General features: G+C 34.9%; 1 long non-coding RNA gene across 1 annotated transcript; it reads right to left on the bottom strand.

The window, feature by feature from the left end:
- Positions 1–1,546: 1,546 nt before the first annotated feature.
- LOC127108026 (uncharacterized) lies at positions 1,547–3,790 on the bottom strand. Its single transcript, XR_007795895.1, has 5 exons — positions 3,416–3,790; positions 3,201–3,296; positions 2,600–3,110; positions 2,332–2,471; positions 1,547–2,126 (listed from the first exon to the last, which is right to left on the bottom strand). It is a non-coding gene; the product is annotated as an uncharacterized LOC127108026 (long non-coding RNA).
- Positions 3,791–24,739: the final 20,949 nt, after the last annotated feature.

Raw genomic sequence — 24,739 nt, forward strand, 5'->3', positions numbered from 1 at the left:
GTTGTATAACATATGTTTGATGCATGATGGCCAGTATTGGAGGTGCACATTGGCTATGGTGATGGATCATTGTGCATGATGTTGTTGTTACATGAATAATATGTTGCATGCATTCATGTTGTTAGACAAATGGTCCGTTTTTGGTGAGCCTCAAATCTTATTGTGTGGTTTGGGCCGGTAGATAATTTCGGAGGTGATGGAATTAGTGAGTCATTATCGGAGGTGACGGTAACAAATTGATGGCTTTGATCCTAGGAGGTGAGGAACGAAGCAGTGAACTTGAGTGTTCACGTATTGATACCACATGCATTGAGTCGAGTTATTGAGTCTCATTGCATTGTATATTGGTTGCATTTGTTATTATGTTGTTATTATGCCGGATGGTTGTTAATTGTTATGTTGTTGCTATGTTAGATAGTTGTTATGTTGTTATCCTGTTTGGATAGTTCTTGTGTCGTTGTTCCGTATGGATAGTTGTGATGTTACTATTATGTGTGGATAGTTGTTGTGTGGATTATGTGGAATTGTATTGTGGAATGGGTGATGTGCATGTGATAATATGATGCTTACTATTATCATGTTTTTCTGTATATAATTATGATATCCCTTCTGTTTGAATGTTGCCTCCACGCGGGTAATGTACGAATAATCTGTCATACCCCGATTTTGGTCCTGAATTTTTTCCATTTTTTCATTTTTATTTGGCACTTGGCCTAAAGTTCATTTGCATACATTCATGACCAAAGGCAACCATCCATTCCCAAATCCATATTTTTTTATAAACATTGGTCATTATCTAGTTTTTTTGATCATGGTGTTTTTTGATTATAAAATGGATTCTAACTATTTGACTTTTTACTTTTCAATTTCAATTTAATTTCAAGGTAAATCTAATTCCAAATTTCAAGTTAGTCTTAATTGTGTTTTTACTAATGATTCAAACTCTAATTGATTTTAATTTCCAAATAAATGTTAGAGTTGATATCAAAGTAATTTTAACAAATTATAGATTAATTTGATTTTAATTGGTTTTATTTGGTTTTTTGATGTTAAATTGACATTTTGATTAGTCTCGGATTATTTCTAGAATCCATATCCATTTTTATAACCAAATATCTATTTCCATAAACCAAGTTACAACCATTCTTATTACATTTTTACAAACACTTCAACCAAGTTCAAATTACAATCACAAATTCATTTCAAAATTCCACACCCTTTAACCACATTCAAATCAAATCAAGGTTCAACCAAATTCTCATTCATTCATTAATACCATACATTCAAAATCATATTCAACCATGCATTCATATATAGGCCATTAGATAACCATGAACCAAATTGCAACATACATATTTCCATAAACCATGACATTGCACAACCATTACAACATTTCCAAACTCATTTTCATGCATACATTTTCATTTACGTTCAATTACCATTACACAAATCATGTAGCAAACCACACTTTTTTTTACAAATCATGATTACAAGCAATAACAACATCTGTTACGGAGTTATTCCAGAAGGGGGCGGGAGACAAAGCATTGAATCAACTAGAAAAGTCGGTCAGTTCAAAACTTGAAGCTACAGTGGCTAGGCAGATACAAGTATAATTTCAAACTACTGGCAAAAGGGACTTTTGAACCACACAACTGCTATTCAACAGCAGTTTGATTCTACTCATTCTCCGCTAGCCATCACTTTGAAGGGAGCAATTAATTCAGCATCGTCGATCATTCAAACCTCGATCACGTAAACTGTTGGAAATGGCAGCTAACCCCAAAGTGGTTGCTGATCCTTTTGTAACACAAGTCAACAACGGCTTGCAGGAGATTACCGAGGATCCTACAAAGAACTATCAAGGTTAAGAAATGAGCAAAAATTCAAGGAATGCAATTTTGAGCTTAGATCATTTGGAAGCACCAAATCATGTAAGGTCGGAACGCAATTTGAGTATAAGTTGTGCTTATTTCATGGAGGAGATAGTTGTGAGCATCCAAAAGAGTTCATTTTCATCCAGAACTTACAGCAAGTACACATAAAACCTGCCTTGCCAAATATGAGAAGTTCCAAGTCTGTTGCAAACCAAAACCTGTCTTTTGTTGCAAGCTAAAACATAGCCCCTGCAAAAATACCTAAAACAATCAACACCATAACAGAATAAAACAGAAGAATTGAAGTCCATTAAGACTATCACAGTACGGCTGCCAACAAAAAGCCAATAGCCTCATTTGAACCAAAACCAGACACCCTAATCATGATCAAACATGGCACATACATGGTGAATTTGACAAAGTAATGCACATGAATTTTGGTTTTTGCACTCACTTCGACACATGTTCCTGCAGTAAAACAAGACATGTTTAAAATGCTACCAACTGCACCAACACCATAAGAGTGTGCTCTTGGAAACTACAACCAATTTCTTTGTTCCCGGTCCACCATGTCACCTGGCCAAAGCCTCCAACCTGCCATCAAATAGAACCAATGTCAAGCTGCAAAGGAAACCATGAAATGTTGAGCATGTCCAGTCAGAAATGCCTAGGCGAACCAAGACTGCATGAATCAATGCATGCAGGATCAATATGATGCATACCTGCAATTGAACTATGCCTTAAAGCACATTTGGGCACAAGTCGTGATTTTCTTTGAACCTGCAAAACATTTCACCAAAATAGATGCTCTCGCTAGTCTGATTGCTGACGACACTCTTGACACTGAAACATCTAGTAGACTCGAACCAGAAACAGTCCAGCCAGTTATACAAAATGCTATGGACATATTCACATCATCTGGAACAGCTCAGGCAGCCCACGCACCTAATGTCCAAGAAGGTAGTGGTACAGAAGAAATGGATCCAGAATAAGAACTCAGAAAAAAGAAGAAATTGTTACTAGGCGGAATGAAAGCCGGAACTTCTCAGCCTCCTTTAAATCCTCTTCAGAAGGTTGCTGATATATCATCTCAAGCTAAAGAAACTTCCAGGGTAGTCTCTTCTTCTATCAATCAGGATCAATTGACTCCAGAAGAAAGGCATAAGATGAATATGTTTCTCGGACGTCTTCCTGAAATAACCTCTATCTTAGAGACTCACGGATATCTTCTCTCTGAGACAGAAGAAATAAATCACAAATCAGCTAAATTAGGGAATTCAGAACCTTTTCTAATTGGATACAGAATGGGGTTTACATGACCACCTGCTAAATCACTTCCAGTTGAAACCATTGCAAGATGCAGCACGAACAAAGGTTAGGCCTTCTGCAGCATCACCAGCAACCATGTCCAATAACAACCTGCAGACCACAACATACATACAACAATCCATCATAAACCTTGCCAAAAATCATTGGTTCACACACTAAACAACCATATTCCGCAACAAGGTAAAACTGATGTCAAGTTGTTACCAAACCTGTCAAGCCAATAAACCGATACAACTGAATCAATTTGGCTGCAGCAGATATAAGCAAATGGCCTGTAGAGAATTTCATACCAATCCATTATTTTGCTGCAACATGAATCCACCCTCAAAACCTGTAAAACGATAAACAAGATACAACATCATCAATCCATAACCGGATGCTCAAAACCATTAAGTCTGTGAACCGAATGTTACTCATGCTTTCTCCAAATTTCACTGCAGTAAAAAGCAAAGTAAGTCAGCAAAGGCAGTTAAAATTCAAAAAGATATCCCAAAAGGGATTAAGACAAAACAGAGGGAGAAAGTACGTAGGTTCAGATTACCGTTCCGAAATCCAAGCATCAAAAAGGCTAATGCAAACTGAGTTCACAGAAAGGATGTTGGCAGATACCTGTTTTACTCTACCATACAACAACCCTAAACCCTAAAGCTGTGGAGATAAATAGAGGGAGAGGCGAATCAGTGAAAAAGAGGAAAAAACCCTAGGAATTGTGAGGACGAAAATTGGAGAGGCGGACAGAAAGACTTCAAAAGCGAAAACCCTAATCCCAAAATCAAAGCAAAAATCAGTGTTGGAAGAGGCGAAGGGAGAGGATTGAGTCGTTACCTGAACCGTCGAATCACCTCCAAAGGTGAGCACCAGTTTGGTTTCCTTTAAATCTCTGTTCTATTTCGTCTTTGGGTTTGAGGTCGTGAGAGAGGATGAATGATTGAGGGTGAGAGAAACGTGAGGTTGAGAGTGTGAGAGAGATTCGTTGAGAGCGAGAGAGAGGTTCGTTCTGAGGAACGTGAGGTTGAGAGCGTGAGAGAGACATGAGGCTGAGAGGGTGATTTTTGTGAAAGTGAGATTGGGAGAGAACGAAGATGGAAGCATCTGTTACGCTATTTCAATTTTCTTCTTTAATTTATTTTTAAACAGAATAAATTTTGGAAACCATTAAAAGCTTCGTTTAAACTTCCTAAGTTTTAGTTAATAAATGTTTTCTTATTCTCCATTCATTAGTCCATTGAAAAACCCAACAGCCAGGCGGCTAGGGTATCTTTTCTTGGTTTCTCCCATTTGGTAGTCCAACAGACTACTTCATTTTAGTTTCTATTTTCTTTTTTCTTTTTTTTTTTAAAAAAAAACTTTTATTCCAATTTGTTCTGGTTTATATACCCAAGTGTTTGTGGTAAATAATAACTAATCATAAATGGCCTAGTGGAGAGAAGGTAATTTTATAGTCTTTAGTGGAGTGGGTTCGATACCTATATGTAGCATTTTATTTCTTTTAGCATTCATTTTTTATGTTTATGTTTTATTATAATTTCTCCTATACTCATAGTTTCATTATTGTTTAATAACATAAATTTGATTTCTTTTAATTTCATCATCCATTCAAAACCGTCTTAGACTATTAAAATCACACTTTTCTCAATTCAATATTGAGCCCATTTCCATACCCTTGTAAGTCGATTGCTTTTAAGCATCGCCATCAACCTCACATAGCTTACTCTTGGGCTTTCTTACAATGAGCCGGTTCTCTTGCACTTACACTCATGCATTGCATTATTTGTTGTTTGGGCCCGATTTAATTATTTCATGATTTTGAATCCCCATTTGACAAAATGTACCCCACTCCCCCGATGTGTAATAATTTTGTACTGTTTTATTTTTTTATTTGTTTGACTGTTTAGTTAGATACTAACACAAGAATAAAATCAACCATTTCAAAAAAAATACAAAAAATATGACTCGATCCAACGTCGAGTATTTTCTTAATAAATAAATCAATTCATTTCTCCCTCCTATTCTATTCCATTTCTTTCAAACTTTCATCAAACGCTTGTTTCAACGTCAAGCCTTTTCTTTTCTAATAAAAACTCAAAAAAAATATTAATTCATAGTTAAGACCTTTTCAATAAAGATGGAAGTGGAACGTGGTGTATACCGCGCACTCCTGAGACTAGGATTCAAGATGTATATCTCGCCAATCCTAGCTCTCGCCATCATCCAAATTTATCCATTTTGCTCTCTCAAACACCCATTCAAATTTCTCTTAAACGTCCATCAATACTTGATCTAGTGTCAAGTCATTTTTCACAACAAAACTCAAAATACCTAATTCTTATTTAACACTTTTTTAATAAAGGTGGAAATGGAACATGGTGTATACCGTGCACTCCTGAGATTAAGATTCGAGACGTATGCCTCGCCTATCTTAACTCTCGCCATCGTCTAAAATTGTCAGTGTGGTTTCTTCAAACCCTTTCTCAATCAAATTCAAAACACTTAATTCTTATTAAACATTTTTTTGCAAATAAGATGGAAATGGAACGTGGTGTATACCACGCACTTCTGAGATTAAGATTCGAGACGTATGTCTTGCCTATCTTAGCTCTCGCCATCGTCTAAAATTATCAATGCGGTTTCTTCAAACCCTTTCTCAATCAAATTCCAAAATACCTAATTCCTATCTTAACCTCTTTAAATAAAGATGGAAATGGAACATGGTGTATACCATGCACTCCTGAGACTAGGATTCGAGATGTATATCTCGCTCATCCAAGTTCTCGCCATCACTCAAAATACATCTAACCAATCAAACTCTTTTCTCGCCGCCGTGCGATTAATCAAAAACCTTTTTTAAATGGAAGATATAGTGTCTTAAGTGATACAAAACAATGTTTCGGCCACGATTGTTGAGTCGAGATAAGTGACGCTTTTCCGAATGTAGATTTATAAATCCGTTCGATGTGTGGTATGCGTCCACTCCTCATCTGTTTTGGGTAAAACAATCTTTTCATCGATTAATACAATATAGCTTTCGCTAAAATCGACCAACAAACAAACATTTTTCTACCCAGAACTACGTAAGCCTTGATTTCTCTTTTGAGATACGTAGGAGCAGGATTTGTAAATCTTGTCAGGCCCACTAATAAAAAACTTAGGTTTAGTCCTTCGTCAAAAATCCAAAAATATTTTCCTTTCTTTCTTTCTTTCTTTCCCACCTAATAAATCGAAAAGCCTAATATTTCAGCTAACACTAACGCACACAACTAACCTAACGGTTCCCGTTGAGTACAACGGACGTGAGGGGTGCTAATACCTTCCCCTTGCGTAATCGACTCCCGAACCCTGATTTGGTTGCGACGACCAATAATCATTGTCATTTTGTCTTGGGTTTTATCGATATTTCCCCTTTCCTTTTTAGGAATAAATAAAGTTCGGTGGCGACTTTGTTCAGTCCATCATTGCGAGCGTGCGATTGCGCTTCGCTTTGAAGTCGTATCCCCATTTTTTCGAGGTGCGACATAATCCATAGTAGGAGTTTAGATGTGAATGGAAGATGAAGTCTTCCGTTTTATTTTTGTGTCGGCGCCTGCTCTGGTGTGTAACACTGGGGGATTGAAATGCTATATTTTTCTTTATGTTTTCATATTTCTTGTATGACATGTTATATTGATGTTGGATATGTTGAGTCAACTATTTGTTATTGTTATTTCGTTGCGATTTAATATAAGTTAACATTCAGACATGTGGTTATTGCTACTATTTTTATAAATGCAAAGTGTTACATGTCTTTATAACTGAGCAGGTTGATTGTATGTTGTAGTGTAACATCCTAAATTGCATGTTGATTTGTTTTACTCTGATAAATGTTTTAAATTTATGCGGGAGAAATTTAGGGTGTTACACATCACTGCCGTAGCATTGTACCAGTGTGTCCCACACAATCTTCGTTGTTGTCGAATCAACGATTTTCTCAAACACATTCATATTCACACGCTGATGGGTGTAGAACAACGTCTTATGATCCTTCTTCCTCAGATCACGTTAAGCATTTCTCTGCTTATCTGTTGCATTTTCTGGAAGTGCAATCAAAACGTAATCGTCGTCGACGAGATCAAGAACATCTTGAGCACCAAACAACACCCACTTTTGAATCATCCAGCGATTCTAGTTCTTGTCATCGAACACTGGAAACTTAGTACTCATATTACCGTTTCCGTTCATCTTCAACCTTGTGCAAATCACTCATATCTCACCAAACACTAGTGTTTTCCAATCCCGCAAAATCAAGAAATATGATTTTGTTACGATTCCGATCAGAGATTCAACCTAATTTAAGAAACTAAATCAATCACACAACGTCTCACCGTTCACTCGTGTTTCCCCGTGGATCTGAACCGGAGCTCTAGATATCGATTGTTGGTGCACAATGTGAAGAAGATGGAGATGGAAGAAGAGAGAGAAGATTGAGAAAAACAAACTTCCAATACTCTTACAAAATATTTACAATAAAATAGTTGCACACACGGTACACACTGCGCAGACTCAGTACTATACTACTATGCTATTGACAACTACATTTGTTTATATATATATACAAACAATAATACCACGTAGGCAACAATGTTAACCTACAAGCTTAACAAAAACTATTTTTACTATTAATATGAATTATTTCTATCATAAACTAAAAATTTACATTAGAGTGTTGAATACTATAATTGTTTAACATTTTTGAAGTTGGTGGCATACACAAAAATAAAAACACCAGGTTTCTGTTTTGTAAGAAGACAATAATTGAACTTATATATTAATAATATTTTATTAAAAAACTAAATATTCTAGTAAAATAAAAATTAATTTAAATTTAATAAATGATTTTTCTTTTACAGAAAAAGTAACATCAGCTTTTAGGGGGCGACAACATAATTTTTTTGTAACAGAGACTATGCATTCAATTTTTCTTTTAAAAAGGTTAAACATTATTTTTTTAATTCCTATTTATATATTACTTTCACTCGAACACCAGTTGGTAAGTTCTATTAAATCAATTTATTTGATAGTTGGATATACAATAGAGTGTGGATTCATAACTATAATGTCTCTTTTTTTACATTTAAAGAAATGAAATTTTGAACATTGAATTATAACCCAAAAGAAATGCTAACTTGTAGTATAAATTTGAATTCAAAGAATGTGGCAGCTGAGTGATTGAGTGAGATGGAGATTAAATTCAAAGAAAAGAATGTGGCTGCGGAGACATAATTCTGTCTTGATTAATATGTCTTTAATTGAATATGTGTTGGTGGCTTGACTCATGGCACAAACTTATGAGCAATACTATTCTACTATCATGACCGGATAATAAGACTATTATATTCCCCCTTTGACAATCTCTTTTAGAATGAGTGATGTATTTGAAATAGAAAAGTGTTTTAAAATCAATGATTTATTTTAATTTTTATTTTTTTTTTAATTTTATTATCTAATTAATATTATTTTCAACATTCTTAATACTTCCTCCGTTTTTTATTATAAGTCGTTTTTGACTTTTCACACGTATTAAGAAATGTAATAATTATGGTATGAAAAAGATAAATTATGAAGAATTTTACAAAATTATTTTTCATTATTGGTATTGGAAAGACAAATTAACATAATTGAAAGGAGAGAGAATAATAAATATTTAAGGGTATAATAGGAAAAATAATATTAATGATTCATTGGTATTATAAAACGACTTATATTGTGGTACAAAATATTTTTCCAAAGTGACATATAATAAAAAACGGAGGTAGTACTTAATTAGGGATACTTTACTAAAAATATCATTTTCTCTTATTTATTTATTTATTTTAATATATGTGAAATAATCAATTGAGTCACTCATTATGGGATGAAGAGAATACTTAGACATTATCGTATAGTATAAGCAAATTTAACTTTTTTTAAGAGATTTGACCGTTAATGTATCTAGTCAATATATAGACTAGATACATTAACGATCAAATATACTAAAAAATTCAAATTTCCTTATAATAGTGACCAGACAATGTAACGTACTAAAATGATTTGAATAAAACTTGAACCACAAGCTCTTTTCTATAATCAATTTTTTTAATTAAAAATCTTAAGCTATTGATTTAAAAATATATGAGACTACAATGTGTCATACCTCAATTTTTCAAAGAATTTTTAAACTTTCATGCATCGGATTTTATATGCAAAAAAAATCGGCCACTATCACTATTATATGCACACAAAAAAAAATGGTCATTATTATAAACAAAATGCATTAACTTTTAAACTAAATAATGCTCGTTTTGCTATTATACCATTGATTTAATTCAAAAACCTTTAATGTTGATAGTTGATCATTAAATATAATTAAGAATATTATATTAAAATTTATTTTGATTGTACATGAAATCAAGAAAATTAATTACACATAACTAATTTTCTAAATCAGTATGAAAGTTGGTATTTTTGTTTATAACTATGATCAGAGGGAGTACTTCGTATCACCTACATAGCATAACATGCATTTTATCACGCATAATGCTTAAAATATCGACCAAAATAAATTTTCAGATCTACAAATATACCGGTTGAACCAATTTTCAAATGTACGTAAAATTAGAGGACGAAAGATTTCAAAATCGATCTTGCAGATGTCAGTTTTATTAATCTACGATTCACGTAGTTTAACCTGATGTGCTCATTTTATTTTTTCATCTCCTTTTGTGATCACATTTTGGTCAGCCTGAGCGTTTTCAATCGACCTTTTTTCACTTCAAAATTTGATCAAAATCTGTCTGTTTTCCATAAGTTTATTTTCCGCTAATCATTTAGTTGCATTTATTTTAATTTTTCGAGCATTTTCGCACTCAATTTTTATTTATTTTGAGTCCTTTTATTTTTGTTCTTTTGTCAAATTATTCAGAAAAATTAAATAGGATTTATTTTCATTTTGATTTTATTGTGGTTATTGTAAAATGTGTGAATTTTATTTATTTTAATTGATTTTAATCTTTTAAAGCATCTAGAAAGGACAGCGTAGGTATTTTAAATTAATTGATAAATGTGTGTTTCTTTGTGTCCATTTCAAGCAATTGGATCAAAGTTATCAAGGGATATCTGTAGCGGTAAATTCATGATCATCAAGTTATGGATAAGCAAGACATCAAATAACAAGAGTCGCCACCGCGTTTTTATCGTTTCCAAGGGAAAAGGGAAAAGTACGAACAAAATCCAAAAGTAAGAAGTTTTCAAATCAAAACTAATAAAATGCCAGAGATTACAGGTAAGGAGGTTGGTTACACAGAGGAAAGGTGTTAGCACCCAAAGTGTCTTAGGTACTCCTAGGGAGCCTTTTTTGTGTGCATATGTATTTTGTACAAATTGATATTTACAAACAAATAGAATGGGGGGATGAGAAAAGAATTCATTAATTATATTTTTTTGTGTTTGACAAGACCTTCGGACTCGTGCATATGTACCAACATAAAAATGAGGGATCAAAACCTCGTAGTTCATGGTATAAATTTCAAAGTGGATGTATTGCTTTTAACAAAAATTAAGTTTGAAAGGCACCAAGGCCTAAAATGGTTTGAATGAGTTAGTTCTTTTTGGCTTTTGAAAATTTTAAGTCAAGTATAGTTAAGTTTATTTACAAGTTTGATTTAAGAAAAGAGGTTTGAAAATGCAATGACATAAGGCCAAAGTTTCTAATTTGCAAAGGGTCTAAGTTATAAAAGACAAACACAAGCAAAGAAGTTTTTTTTAAAAGAAGGGAGAGATTTTGAAATTAAAGAGATGGGGAGGAGATGAAGAGACTAATCCTAAGCACAAATTTAAAAGTTAAGATTTGAAAAGATCTGACCAATGGGTAGCAATCCAATAGACAAGAATGTCATATAGAAACCCCAAATTCCCTTTGATATTAGAATCAAGCAACAAACAATGCATACAATATTATCTTGAAGAGCAAGGTATCAAATAAAGATAGCCTCATCCAAGCTTTAGCCACTCCAAGATCTCCTTCACATTTGCTCATGTAACAGATGAATTTCACAAGTCACAGGTTCAAAATAACAGCTACACAATGATCATGTTGCAGATGAACTCAAAGGGATCTTCAATGATGTATCAGATGAAGTTTCAAATTGCAAGCACTTGGTTACATGAAAGTTGGCATTGACCAAGTCTTTTTGCATAGGGATGTTGCCTAAATTCTAAGTCCAATTTGTCCAAGATCAAACTAACAGTCCACACAATAGTTTTTTAGGGTTTTTGTTCTTATTATGTACATTAATGGCCAAAGACCACACAAGCAAACAAAGTATACACAAACAAGATATATCACACAATATGGTCCAAATGGACAAAGTGAAATGGCATTAATATAAACAATTAGAATGGTATGAATAATGACAAATGAATAGAGCTTAAAAATTAAAGTGCATTAAAAGTAAATGGCTTGAAATTAAATGTTAGTTGTTAATGAATTAGAAGTTAGTATTATTTTTGCTTTTTCTTTTTAAGTCATTCTTTGGAGAACACTCAACCCACTTATCACAAGCATGGATCCTTGAACCAAGACATCTTCCAAAGGAAGGGAAAAAGGCCATGTTTCCACACAATACCATGAAAGAGGGGAGACTTACAATCTCACTAACTAGAATGCTATGCCTTTTGTATCAAAAATTTAGCGCTATGTTAAGCAATCGTAATTGGACTTATGTAGAAGTCACAACTATTTGAGGTCGGGCAATAGAATTTTGGTGTTAATGCATGTTAGAGACATAGTATAATGAACTATGCTCATGAAACATACCACACACAAAAAGAATATGCAAAAGAAGTGGCATAATCTCATCCATACTTAGGTTAAATTTTCAATCAACTAGCCTTAGGATTTAGAGACATCATAGACAAAATGAAATGGATACATAAAGAAGGGAAATTAGATGAAGAGGGAGGGGAATGAATCAAAACTAAAATTGGTCAAAGGAGGACTTTTACCAAATTAAGATCATTCATTCATTTTGGGAGATGGAATGTACATTCCATCAATCCCCTCTTCACCTAGCAAAGTCAAATCAACCTTAACCAAAGCCCAACAACACAAGTCAAACTTATACAAACCATCAAAATAGCTCAACATATTTATTTGACATTTATTCAATTTAAAATACTAAAAATAAAGCATTAAATTAAATATGGTTTGTCAAATTCCTAAAACCTCATCAAAATACTAAAGAAATGTCCATGAGATTTATCATAGGTCAAACAAGGTCAAAGGACCTTGGAGAAAAAATTTCAGAATTTTTAGAGACTTAAAAGTATTTTTAAACAACTAAAAATATTCACAAAATCAATTAAATCATGAAAAATATTAATAATGATCCAAAAAATAATTTTAATTCAAAATATGCAAGAGGAATTTATTTAAAATTTTTTGGTGAAACTCTCATATTTTTTAGATCAATATTAAAATTAATATGAATTAATGAAAATAAAATAAAATAAAATGAAAATCAAAAAATCAAAAAAACGTGGACCACTTGATCTCCCTCATTAATTAAGGTGGTAGTTCAAGTCGATGGAAACGCGCGTTCCATGGTGGAACTTAGTCAGTGCGCCACACGTGTGGTAATCACAACCAACGCCCAAGTTTAAAACATTTTAAATGAGATCAATGGCTCAGAACCTGTCCAGCACACCACCGGCGTTGGACCTCCGGTCACCTTCTCAGGCGAGGTCCACCAGACTGGTTCACTCATCACCATCAAGAAAATGAAAAAAGAGGACATGATCTGAAAGAAAAAATGGCGTAGAGCACGAATCTAACCTCAATTTCAACTAACTCCAAATATATAGAAAGATATGAGGAGTTGAATTTTGAGGTGTGTCAACTGAGTTGCTTCGATTTGACCTCAAAGCAACTCAATCTTCTTGCCTACATTGGTAGGACTTAACCAAAGATCCAGGAGAATTGAGTGAGAATCAAAGAGAAGAAGTTTTCTGAAAATTACTTTCAATGTTGTGCAGAAAATGATCTTGCTTGCTTCAAACTTTATTTGATCACACTCGAGGAGCTTGCAGAAATGGTTTGGCAATGGTACAAAGCTTTGGATCTTGGAGTTTTTGAATCTCCAAACAGTGAGATTCAAACTCAATTTTCAAGTTGAAAATTCTCAGGTTTTCCTTTGAATTGTGAGGGTTTCAATTGGGGGGCAAAGCTGGCGCGCAAGGTGTGTTTGAAATGAGCTCCAAGGCATTGTATTTATAGCATTTGAGAGTGTTATTTGCACACTTGAAAAATCATATATCTCAATATTCCACCTTGCTTAACTTTTTATGTGAGCTTCAGATGAGAAAAGTGTCTTCATCAAAGTTGTATCTCTTTCAAAGACCTTAAAATGGTCACCAATTTCATGTCATTTGGATTTAGAATGATAGAGTTATGCATTTTTGAAGTTGAGGAAAATCGCTTGTTCAATGGTATAGGTAAAAAATGACCTATAACGTATCCTCATATCACATGCTCATAAAAGTTGAATTAGCTCCCACTCCAAACATAAAAGTTGAAGTAGACACCTTGAATTTGATTTTGCAACTTGTAAATCTTTCATCTCATAAACATTGAGCAAGTTATGGCCTTGGGAAGTTGACTTGCAAATTAGGGTTTAGACAAAATGACCTATAATGTTTCAACATAGAAAATGATTTTCCAAGCAAAACTAGCTCTAGGTATCAACATTAAAGTTGTTTGGAATGTCATTTAGAGTAAATTTTCTCTTCGGATCATTTTCATATGGTTAAAATTGTAGGAGATAGGGTCTAGGGAGACCCAGTTTTGATAAGATGAATTCATCTGGCCAACCACCATCAACCAACTTGCTAACCTTCAATTATCTTGATTTTCTTGGCTCATGGTAGATAATATATGCATAATATGATGGAAATTTGAAGTGTCCCTTGATAAAATTGATCAAATGGTGAGATAGCTTGTTGGATAAGTTACTTAAGATGCCCAGTCAAACTAGGGTTTCCAATGCAAATCACCTCCAAACTCTTGAAGAATACTTGATCAATATGACATGTAGAGACCATTGGGACTCATATATGATGCTTTGAGACATTCTAGATCAATTTTTGTTTGTGCTCTTAGCCATGAGGGTCTTAAACCCTAGATGTGAACTTGATAGATCAATGGTGATCATGCCCTACCTCCAAAAGAGTTAGGCAAATGCAAAGACATGTTTTTGGTATTTTGGTTAGTAAAATGATAATATAAAATTATGATACAATCACATGGTGCTTGGTGATCTCTCCCAAAACAAACGCAATGAAAGAGGGGTAAGGAGGATGCCAAGGTGTGATCCCAATGTTAATGCATATGATGAGACAGCATGAGGGATCTTAGGGTCAAAATTGGGGTCTTACAATATCAAAAATTATCCATGTCCATATCTCTTTACCAATGAAAACTAAGAAAAAATAATTGGAAATAAAATAAAAATAGGAAAACCCCTCAATCATATAGGGACACGCGTCCCTCTCTCAACAGAAAGAATAAACAAAAGGAGGAAAGTAATTGAATGAGAGAAAGTCGTGATAGCTAATCACCTCACAATAGACCACCACTTTCAGCGTGAAAGGGGGATTTGAAAAATAAGGTAACTAGTGAAGGCTCACTTTCACTGTTGAGGATATGACCAACCTTTCTCTTCATTAAAAAAAACAAAAAAAAAACACTTAAGTTCTTTTTTTCATCTTTTCTGAATGACCACCCATACTCCCTGACCTGTAAAACTCTAACACCTTAAAACTTCCTCCATCAAAACACACATACTACCCCCAACTCCTCATTGTCTTCACTTCAACTTCCATCTTAAAGACCTTAGTTGCCCCCTAACCTTGTCATACGCCAAAATTTACCCTACCCTTCACAATGATCATATGAGTCACTAACCCTAATCATTTGCATATCCTCAGAGGCATCCATTTCATATGCATAGTCATGGTTCAATACAAGAGGACATATAGCTTGGGTTAAAAGCTTTATGCTTGCACCTATAGGAAACTAGGATTTCCCAGCAACTTAAGGTGGCTCAAACAATCAAACCCTAGCTGGAGATAGCTCTTGATGCCTATGTATGTGCTCATCATTGATGATTCAACTTTGGCTTCTTGGTGAAGCAAGACCCTAATTTGGGATACTCACTTGATTATGGTGTCCATAAACCTTTATTATGTTCAACACCCCTTGTGTGGACTCATAACCCTAATTTCATCTGATACCCTTTCATTCCACTATGATATGGTTCTCTTGCTTGACCAAGTTTCACTCAACCTCGTGTGCATAGTTCATGCTTATGGATCCTCTTGCTCTTGATTCCATAGACTTCATGTTCCCACATGTGCATTTTATGTTTTTCAATGTCCATTGGTTTTGAAGTCAAGGTCTTGGTCCCACCATCTTTATCAGCTACTAGCCTTGGTCTTTCACTTGGATCATCCTTATACCTAGTGCCTAGTTCATAGCTTTCCTAGGCCCATTTCATCTGGTCAATGCAACTTCATGCCATTATCCCTGCTTGGTGTTTGGTCATAGCCCATCTTGTGCCATTCTTTCATGTTTAATTTGTGGGACTTTGATTCATTTATAGCTAGTGTTCATTGATTGATTCATATATTATGTTCATTATTCTAATTCAAATCATGGCCATATTAAGGTGTTCATCCATTTCAAAACCTTGCATCCTCTTCATTTTTAATCCATGTTTAAGTCATGCAATGGTTCATGTTCAAATTCATTAATTCATTTCAATATCAAAGTCAAGGTCGTTCATTCAAATTCCACTCAATGTGTCAATTTCATTCACAAATAACAAATTCCATTCATTCAATCCATTACAAATGTTCATTACATGAGGAAAATACAAAAAATGAACTTTGACCAAATGTTGACTTTTGTAAACAAATGACTTTTTGGTCAACTTTGACCAAAGTCAACCCAAGCCCTAAAACCCTAAAAATCCCAATCCCAATACTAATTCCATTCCTAATCTTCAACTTTGATCCTTGATCTTGAAGTTTTTCCTTTTTTCACATGACAATCCAAATTTTAACTTTTGATGGCACTGTCACCTTTTTCCATTCCATATGACAGGCCATGATCAAGATACCTAGTGGAAAACCATGAAACAATTCAAAACATGAATCAAGTTAGTATGGTTACACATCCACCTCAAAACCAAGGCAATGCTACATGAAAAAGCCTCAAACTAAAGTTGTTATCAAGGCGCAAGAAACATACATACACAAACTCAAGCATGAACGTGAATAACATTTAACCACCATTGCATCCAATTTCAGAAAATCAATAAACAATCATTGACCCATAAAATATAACAAGCATTCATAGCACCTAACATTACATGGTTCTAACAGTACATTCAACAACCACATAGCAACATAGTGCATTTAACATCCAATAGACTAACACACATTCAATTTTCCATAACAGGGTTCAACACAAATTGGTTTAGCAGTCTAGCAGAAATTACAATAGGGTTTATCATCAACACCATAACATTAGCTTAACAAAGGAACTAGCGGCATTGCAATCTCATCAATTTCATCTAACAACTTACCATCCCATAACACTAATGCTGACAAACTCTAACTAACAATTATAACTAAACCATAAACATTCAAAAAATGTTGAACAAATAATGGCTCATTCCTTTCAAAATAGTTTTACCCCAATTGCCCATTAATTAAAATCACTCACAGTTTCTTTTCAAAACAGTTCAGCCATAATGAAACCATCAAGAATTCACTGACTTTTTAATAGAACCAGTAGCAATACATGATAGCGAGTTCAACATTCCACATAACCAACTAACAGCAGCATAACTCGTTTAACATTTACGAATGTGTCGCACCTCAAAAAATGAGAGCACGACCTAGCGAAATGCAATCGCACACTCGCATGGTCGTGCTCTCATTTTTTGAGGTGCGATAGATGGCGACTCTGCTAGGGAATGATGGCAATACGGTGGCGGTATTTCATAGGAAGTGCCAAAGGCCAAGGGTGGAGACTCATTGGGGATGACAATTTTCTAGGGGAAAAGACACTAGGGAACATCCACTTGTGACTTTCTAGGAACCATCAGGAAAAACAGGGTAATAGAATTCTCTGTATGTGCACAACTAACCTAATGGTTCCCGTTGAGTACAACGGACGTGAGGGGTGCTAATACCTTCCCCTTGCGTAATCGACTCTTGAACCCTGATTTGGTTGCAACGACTATAATCATTGTCGTTCTTTCTTGGGTTTTATCGATATTTCTCCTTTCCTTTTTAGGAATAAATAAAGTTCGGTAGCGACTTTGTTTAGTCCATCGGGAGAGTGTGCGATTGAATTTCGCTAGGTCGTGCTCTCATTTTTTGAGGTGCGATAGAATGCATACCGTGGCAATTTAAGTTCATTTTACTAACAACAATAATCTTTTAACCGACCCTACATTAAGCTATCTTTAACTAAGCTAACTTAAAATGAGCCAAACACCTGACTGATTCTCTAAGCCATCCCGACTAACCAATATCGAGGATTAACGGATTCCAAAGTTGACTAACTATTTACCATTGACTAAATTAAATCTAACAACAGAACTTAACAAACTAGCTGTAAAAATGATTTGAGTTTAACATTTAACTGCAGGACTTAACATAGATCAAATTTCACTTAATCTGAATTACATTTCACTGAGTATTTCCATTTCATTTGAATTCATTTTACTATCTAACTCACATGTCATAACAGAATTCATATCCAATTCTTAAACTACCCTTTCATCACTCTATAAATCAAGCACAACCCTCACAATTTGGAGCTCGGGGATTCATTCATATTTTTTTTATCACAACACACCAACAGAGAGAGAGAGAGAGAGGAAATCACAACGTATACAAAAAATCTCTGAGAAAAAATCATGAAGCACAATTCAATTTCCACATCCATCTCAATCTCGCAAAACTTCTAAAAATTACTCACACATGCGCAAATATTCGTTCCTACAGACTAAAGAGATTTCAGAAGAAGAAGGAAGAATGGGGAGAAGAGAAGAATTCGCAAATTCAAGAGGTACCTGAAGAGAGATTGTTCATCACGATCATCTTCATCACTCTCCTTTTGTCATTGCGGTTGGTACCATTGTGTGGGTTTTGAGTAGAGGAATCGAATCTCTAACCCTAGGGACTTTTATTCCTCCATTGGAGGATTTAATTTCAAGATTATATCTTAGGGTTCATCAAATTTTTGTTTCGATTCGACCAGTTTATAAGGAATTGGGGAGATCCATTGGTGGATTCAGAGTCATCGATTACAACCATCAAAACAATTTTGAACATATTATGCACCATCCTGTGAACGTCTCGGTCAATCTTAATATCCACCCATGTTCAACCAAAATGGTATTTTAATTGTTGTAGTTCTTTGTGTTATTGTTTGTGTTACTTATGTGTTAAATGTGTTGTATTTGTTTGTGATTGTATTTCCTCACAAAGTTATCATGTGAAATAAATTTTGTTTTTTATATATTGCAAAAGAGGTACATGTAAAATCATCTTGTTATGCTCGTTCCAACACTAGGACAGTTAGTACGATTGTGACCTGGTTGATGACATGAACTACATAATCGAACCATTTTATTCGCCGTATTCATTTCGGTTCAATTACGAGTGTTGTTTGGATGACCCTTTTTCTTTCTTTGCATAACCATATCAGACAATGTCCCCTTGATATTCTGGTCAGTAATCCTCTTTTACAACAACTTAAAAACTAATTTTGTAAACATTGGATAGGCTTATGACTTTGTAAACATCAGATAATAAGTATGATGGATCCCTTTGAACCTTTAAACATACTACAATGACATGAGAGCAGGGCGTACGAAAGGCTTGGAAATTTCCGCAGTCGCACCAACCGCTATCTAGTTCCACTCTGTATTGTACCATCGACATGCCTTCATTGTGATCCATGGACTCAACAACATGATACCAACCTTTAGTGCGGTCAAACACCGTGACCATGTGTGTGTTTTCTTTGGCATCTTTGTGTCTAATGAATTTCATTGAAGTGTCACTGAACAACTGCCCAGATTGCAACGCTAAACTCCATTTAGAAAGCATGGTCTCAAACAACGCCCCTAGCCTGAAATATGTTGCCTGCACTAAAGCGGTTATAGGTAGGTTTCATATGCCTTTGAAGACATAGTTCATTGATTCCACAAGATTGGTTGTCATTGTGTCCCCAACATTGACTGTTGCCGTATGCCCTAGTCCACTTCTCCAATGAAATATTGTCGATCCACCATATTGCATCTGCGTTTGACAATCTTATTTCTTTGTGGTAGTGTTTGAAAGAAGGTTCTGATAATGCGTAACCTACGTTGACAATCTTCTTCCGCAACATTTTGTCTTTGATCTTCCGCATAAAATTATGAGCGATATGTCTAATGCAGAAGACATGCATCGACGGAGGATCCTGCTAACCATTATCAATGTTTTTGTATGCACTGACTATTGAAGGGTGTCGGTCATAGATCAAATATAAGTTAGGTTGAGGAGAAACGTGCAATCAAAGATTTCTTAGGAAAAAAACCCATCCCTCAGCAGTCTCCACTTCAACTAGGGCAAAGACAATTAGAAAAATGTTGTTGTTACCATCTTGTGCCACTGCCATCAATAAAGTTCCTTTATATTTCCCGTACAACCATGTACCATCAATTTGTATAATAGGTTTATAGAAAGCAGAACCTTTGATGCATGGTTGGTACACCCAAAAGAGACGGTGGAATATTCCATTTCCAATAGCACAAGTCCCGTTTGGTGTATACGCTTATTGGATCACATTGGACTAGACGATGTAATACTCCTACACAACTCTATTTTAATTTAAAAATAATTATTAAATTATTTATCATCTAATCATGTCGTATTGTTGTACAATTTATTTGGAGACCATATATGGGTCTTAATCATCAAGTTAACCATGATGATGCTGCAGTTTGGACAACAAAAACACCAATTATCTGGTTCACTACTGTGGAGATGCACTAGAGTGATCGGCTAAAACTGTAGTTCAGCATGCAACAACAAATTTCAAAACCTCCAACGTGTTTGGGAGATTGGCATAAAAAAGGAGTCGATGCCCAATAGGATTATTCCGAATGGAGAGACTTCGCAAAAGAGATGTGTCGTCATTGGAGGAATCAACGACAACACATCTTAAACGAACCAGCCATATAGGGTGCTAGACCAACTCAATAATATATGGCATGGTTTAGGTCGGTTACAATGTAACAATTTGTGTCTAAGCCAAGGTATTTGATTGATCCATGCCAACTAGCTTTGTCATCATATGCCCAACAACAAGTCTCTGTCCAACAATAATGTCAAACCACCCAAACCCAACGACCAACCTCACACCATCAACCTACCACATACACCTAACAACCAAACACACAACCTCGCAGCCCATTCATGCCACACACCAAACCTTTAAAACAAGAATCAAACTCTACCCACCAACAACCATACGCAACCAACACAACAGTCTATAGTCCAGATGATTCATACAATTCATGCCACCGTAGCCCCCCATCAATGACCATCCAAACATCCCATCACCAAAACACCCAACCATTATTTAACTATAATACACCCTAGGAACCATTGCTCTGTTTCCAAAACGATTCAATGTCATAATTCGGACAACTATACTGTCCACAATTCACCCAACCACATCGACCCAACTACGACAACATGGGCATCGATCTTAATTACGGAAGTGTTGTTGACCATGGTCCCCTCAGCTATTGGGAACAAATGATGACACATCTATTAAATATCGTTGCACCTTTCACCGGACCTTCACACCAGCCACCATTGGATCATGTCAGCACTCAAAGACCCCAAACACCTTAGGAAAATCGTGGGAGACCTCGAAGACAGACTAACGCACCTGGATATGGAACAGAGAGACATTTTAATCGGGTCGATCATTGAATTTTCGATCAACTCCATGTATTTTTTATTATAACATAAATAAATAAATAAATAAATTCAATTTTTTATTTAATTATTAAATAAACATTTAAAATTAAAAAAAAAAAAAAGGTGTATGCCCCAGATGCATTGGCACATACACCAATGCATACATACATGCGCCATTGTTGCTAGCGCCTACATGTTAGGCCATTGGGAGCATACACTAGCTACATTGGTGCCTCCTCTTAAGGTTAAATGGATGCTCTAGTTTAACTGGCGCATCTGTTTTGAAACGTGGTTATTTTGGTATTTATTTTTACAAATGGTTATTTTGGTATTTAATTTGAAAAACATGGTTATTTAAAAAAAAATCTTGTTATGAGTTTTACGTATTTTATTTTTGCACGTGAGCCTTTATTCATCTCATTAAGTGCATTCACACGTCCTCCTCATCACTTCTCACTTATCCATTCCCTCTACTGACTCACGCGTTGACCTTATCCAATTGCATTGTCCATGACTGAATTTCGTTTGGGCTTTCAGGCCATTGTGCTAACACTGCCTTGCCTCCTGAGCCCAACGAAGGCTATTCACAACCATTCTACTGTTCTGCACCCCCTGATCTATTTTTCCTTTTGTTTTATTATTTACTTTATTTTTATGCTATTATTTGTTATTTGTTATTTGTTATTTGTTATTTTGTTTTTTCTCTCTATTTTATTAACACTTCAATTTGATCTAACTTTTAATGCAAATTAACATTTAATTACTAATATTTATTTCGTTTATTTTTTTAATTTTCTTTGATCGCTTGATTGATTAATCTTCCACACTTCAAGCTATTGGTAAATAACAAATTTGATTCAGACATGTTTATAAATCATCATTGGATCATTTTCGACAATTTGAATCATTGATAGGTTCTCCCCTTAATAAGTCATATTTTGAGCCTTTTGATTTGTGAATAGATAATCTCAAGTAATCGGTTCCTTTTAAATTGACTTCTAACATCTAACTCCTAACATTTATATTATGTTTCTAACATTTATATTATGCACCTAACTTCTAACATTTAAATTCTTATAATTTATTTCTGTACTTTATGTACTATAATTATCATTCTTCATCACCATTCTTCATCATTTACTTTGTTTTGATATTCAATCTAAAATGAACAAAAACATGATAAAATAGAAATGACTACAAAGATTTAACTTGAGGACTATTGGACTATGAACTTAATGTTTGACCTTAGCATTGGATATGGAGGATTATGGACAATATGGACTCTTATTTATGACCTAAGCTTGGAGACTTACAGGACCTTTTAGTACCCTTGCATTTGGACTTGGACTTTTGTGATTGACCTACGCAACTTGGAGTTTCTGAGGACTTGTAATCTATTATTACAAGAATGGAGGGCATTCATGGCACTACCTTAGGGAGACATGCTTTGTAATTCCATTATCCAATTGTTAGCTTTTGACACAATGCACACACAAGGCTTTCTCTTGGGCTACCTTACAACGAGACCCTTTATTTCTCGCATAAATCCCTTGTATTTTTCATGTATCCTTCTCTCCATTTTGGTGTACTTTTTACTCGCTTTCCTTTGCCTTATTGTTGCTTGTTAGCTAACCTTAGAATATAGGATCGTCACTATTTCATAAATAATAAACAAACCCTTGATCCAAAGTCAAACAATATTTTCTCAAATCAAATTCAAAACATAATAAAATACGATTAGGATTGTATTCCACGAGCCTTAAGTGGTAGAGAAGGGATGAGAATGGAGCTTTCCTACACTCGTTCTGAGTATTTTGAACACAAGACGTTTGGCTTGGTAGTTTGAGATATTCACCTTTACCCATAGTCTTTAGTGCAATCCGAAGACAAAAAACAATCTCTTTTCAAAATCTATAACCAATGTCAAATCATCAAACCTTTTGTTTGAGCCTTAGGACATCACTTCAAAAACCCTTTTCAAGGTATAAAATCAGCAAAACAAACAAACATTTTATACCACGAACTACGGGGCTCTGTTTTCTCATTTCAACAAGTGAACATACGTAGGTACGAAGACCTAAATCCTTGGCGAACACACTAATAAAAAATCTATTTTCACACCGTAAAGCATTAGCAAGTAAATATTAAGATAACGACACCCATTCAAGTGTAGACATCTTAGATGGTTCCCATGGAGTATCATGGATGTGAGGGGTGCTAATACCTTCCCATTGCATAACCGACTTTCGAACCTGTTCGTGGTTGCGATGACCATTATTTTGGGGTTTTCTTGATATTTTACCTTTCCTTTGAATAAATAAAAAACTATGGCGACTCTATATTTTTCGCATAGCGAAAGACCTCCCAAACAACTGCACCAGATTTGCCATCCACCACAACTTCTTCCTCATCGGCGAATACACCATATTCCCACATCCATCCACCTCCATTAATAATCCAAAACCACCATATTAATACACCCTATCCTTCTAACCTCCCTCAGTCATGCAAACTTGTACAAGCAAAGTGACTCACCTTCATCACCACTTTTCCGATGAGTGAATCTTCAAACCCATTGTTAACTTCATCCCTCAGTCACACCGGACCACCCTTATAACAACAAACCTGCTCTCAAGTCTTTCACCTCCATTTTTCACCCACTTGAAACCACGGATCCGCCTCACAACCATTTTAACATCATTGTACTCATCGATTCAAACATACACGCACCAACATCTGCATATTTCATCCACTGTGTGCATATAACCGAACTTTCCATCGACAACTTTAATTCTCCATTGTATCTTGCTTTCGACAACTACGGATTAACCTGAACACCGTATAACATAACCACTTTCGCCATTTATTTTCAAGCGTGAAACTCCATCTAAATATGTGTTGTTGGAACTTTGATTTTAAGTTGCTGCTTGTGTTGATTCTTTGACAGGTAGCCAACGGTCTCAATTTCGTTTTTACAAGTTGGTCCGATCAGATGAGGTTTTGAGTTTTCAATCTGAGCATGTAATTAGGATACCGCGAAATACCGGTTTGATAAGCTAAAGACAATATATTGTTGTTATGATCAGTTTGTGTCAACTAGTCGACATCGTGGTAATAATTCAATCGAGCTCACTTCGTATTGCATTGTTACCTGTTTTGAATGCATTAATTTTTTTTCGGTTTGATCACTGTTGTAATCACTATATGATTGGTTGATGCTGCTGGTTTGTTATTCTTTTTGAGTTATGTAATCAAACTTTCATTCGCAGATTCGACGATTATATGTCATTATGCCATCGATTTTTCTTTTGATATATTAATGTAACAGTGTGGTTGCACCTTTAAGTTATTTTTGTTTGGATAGTGTAATATTCAGTTTCAGATTATAACGATGTAAATAATATTGTTTTGTTGCTACTTAATTTCATTACTTTTAAAATCAGACTTTGATCCGTGAATTTAACATTTTT

This window comes from Lathyrus oleraceus, chromosome 7 (assembly GCF_024323335.1).
Source record: "Lathyrus oleraceus cultivar Zhongwan6 chromosome 7, CAAS_Psat_ZW6_1.0, whole genome shotgun sequence".
NCBI lineage: Eukaryota > Viridiplantae > Streptophyta > Magnoliopsida > Fabales > Fabaceae > Lathyrus > Lathyrus oleraceus.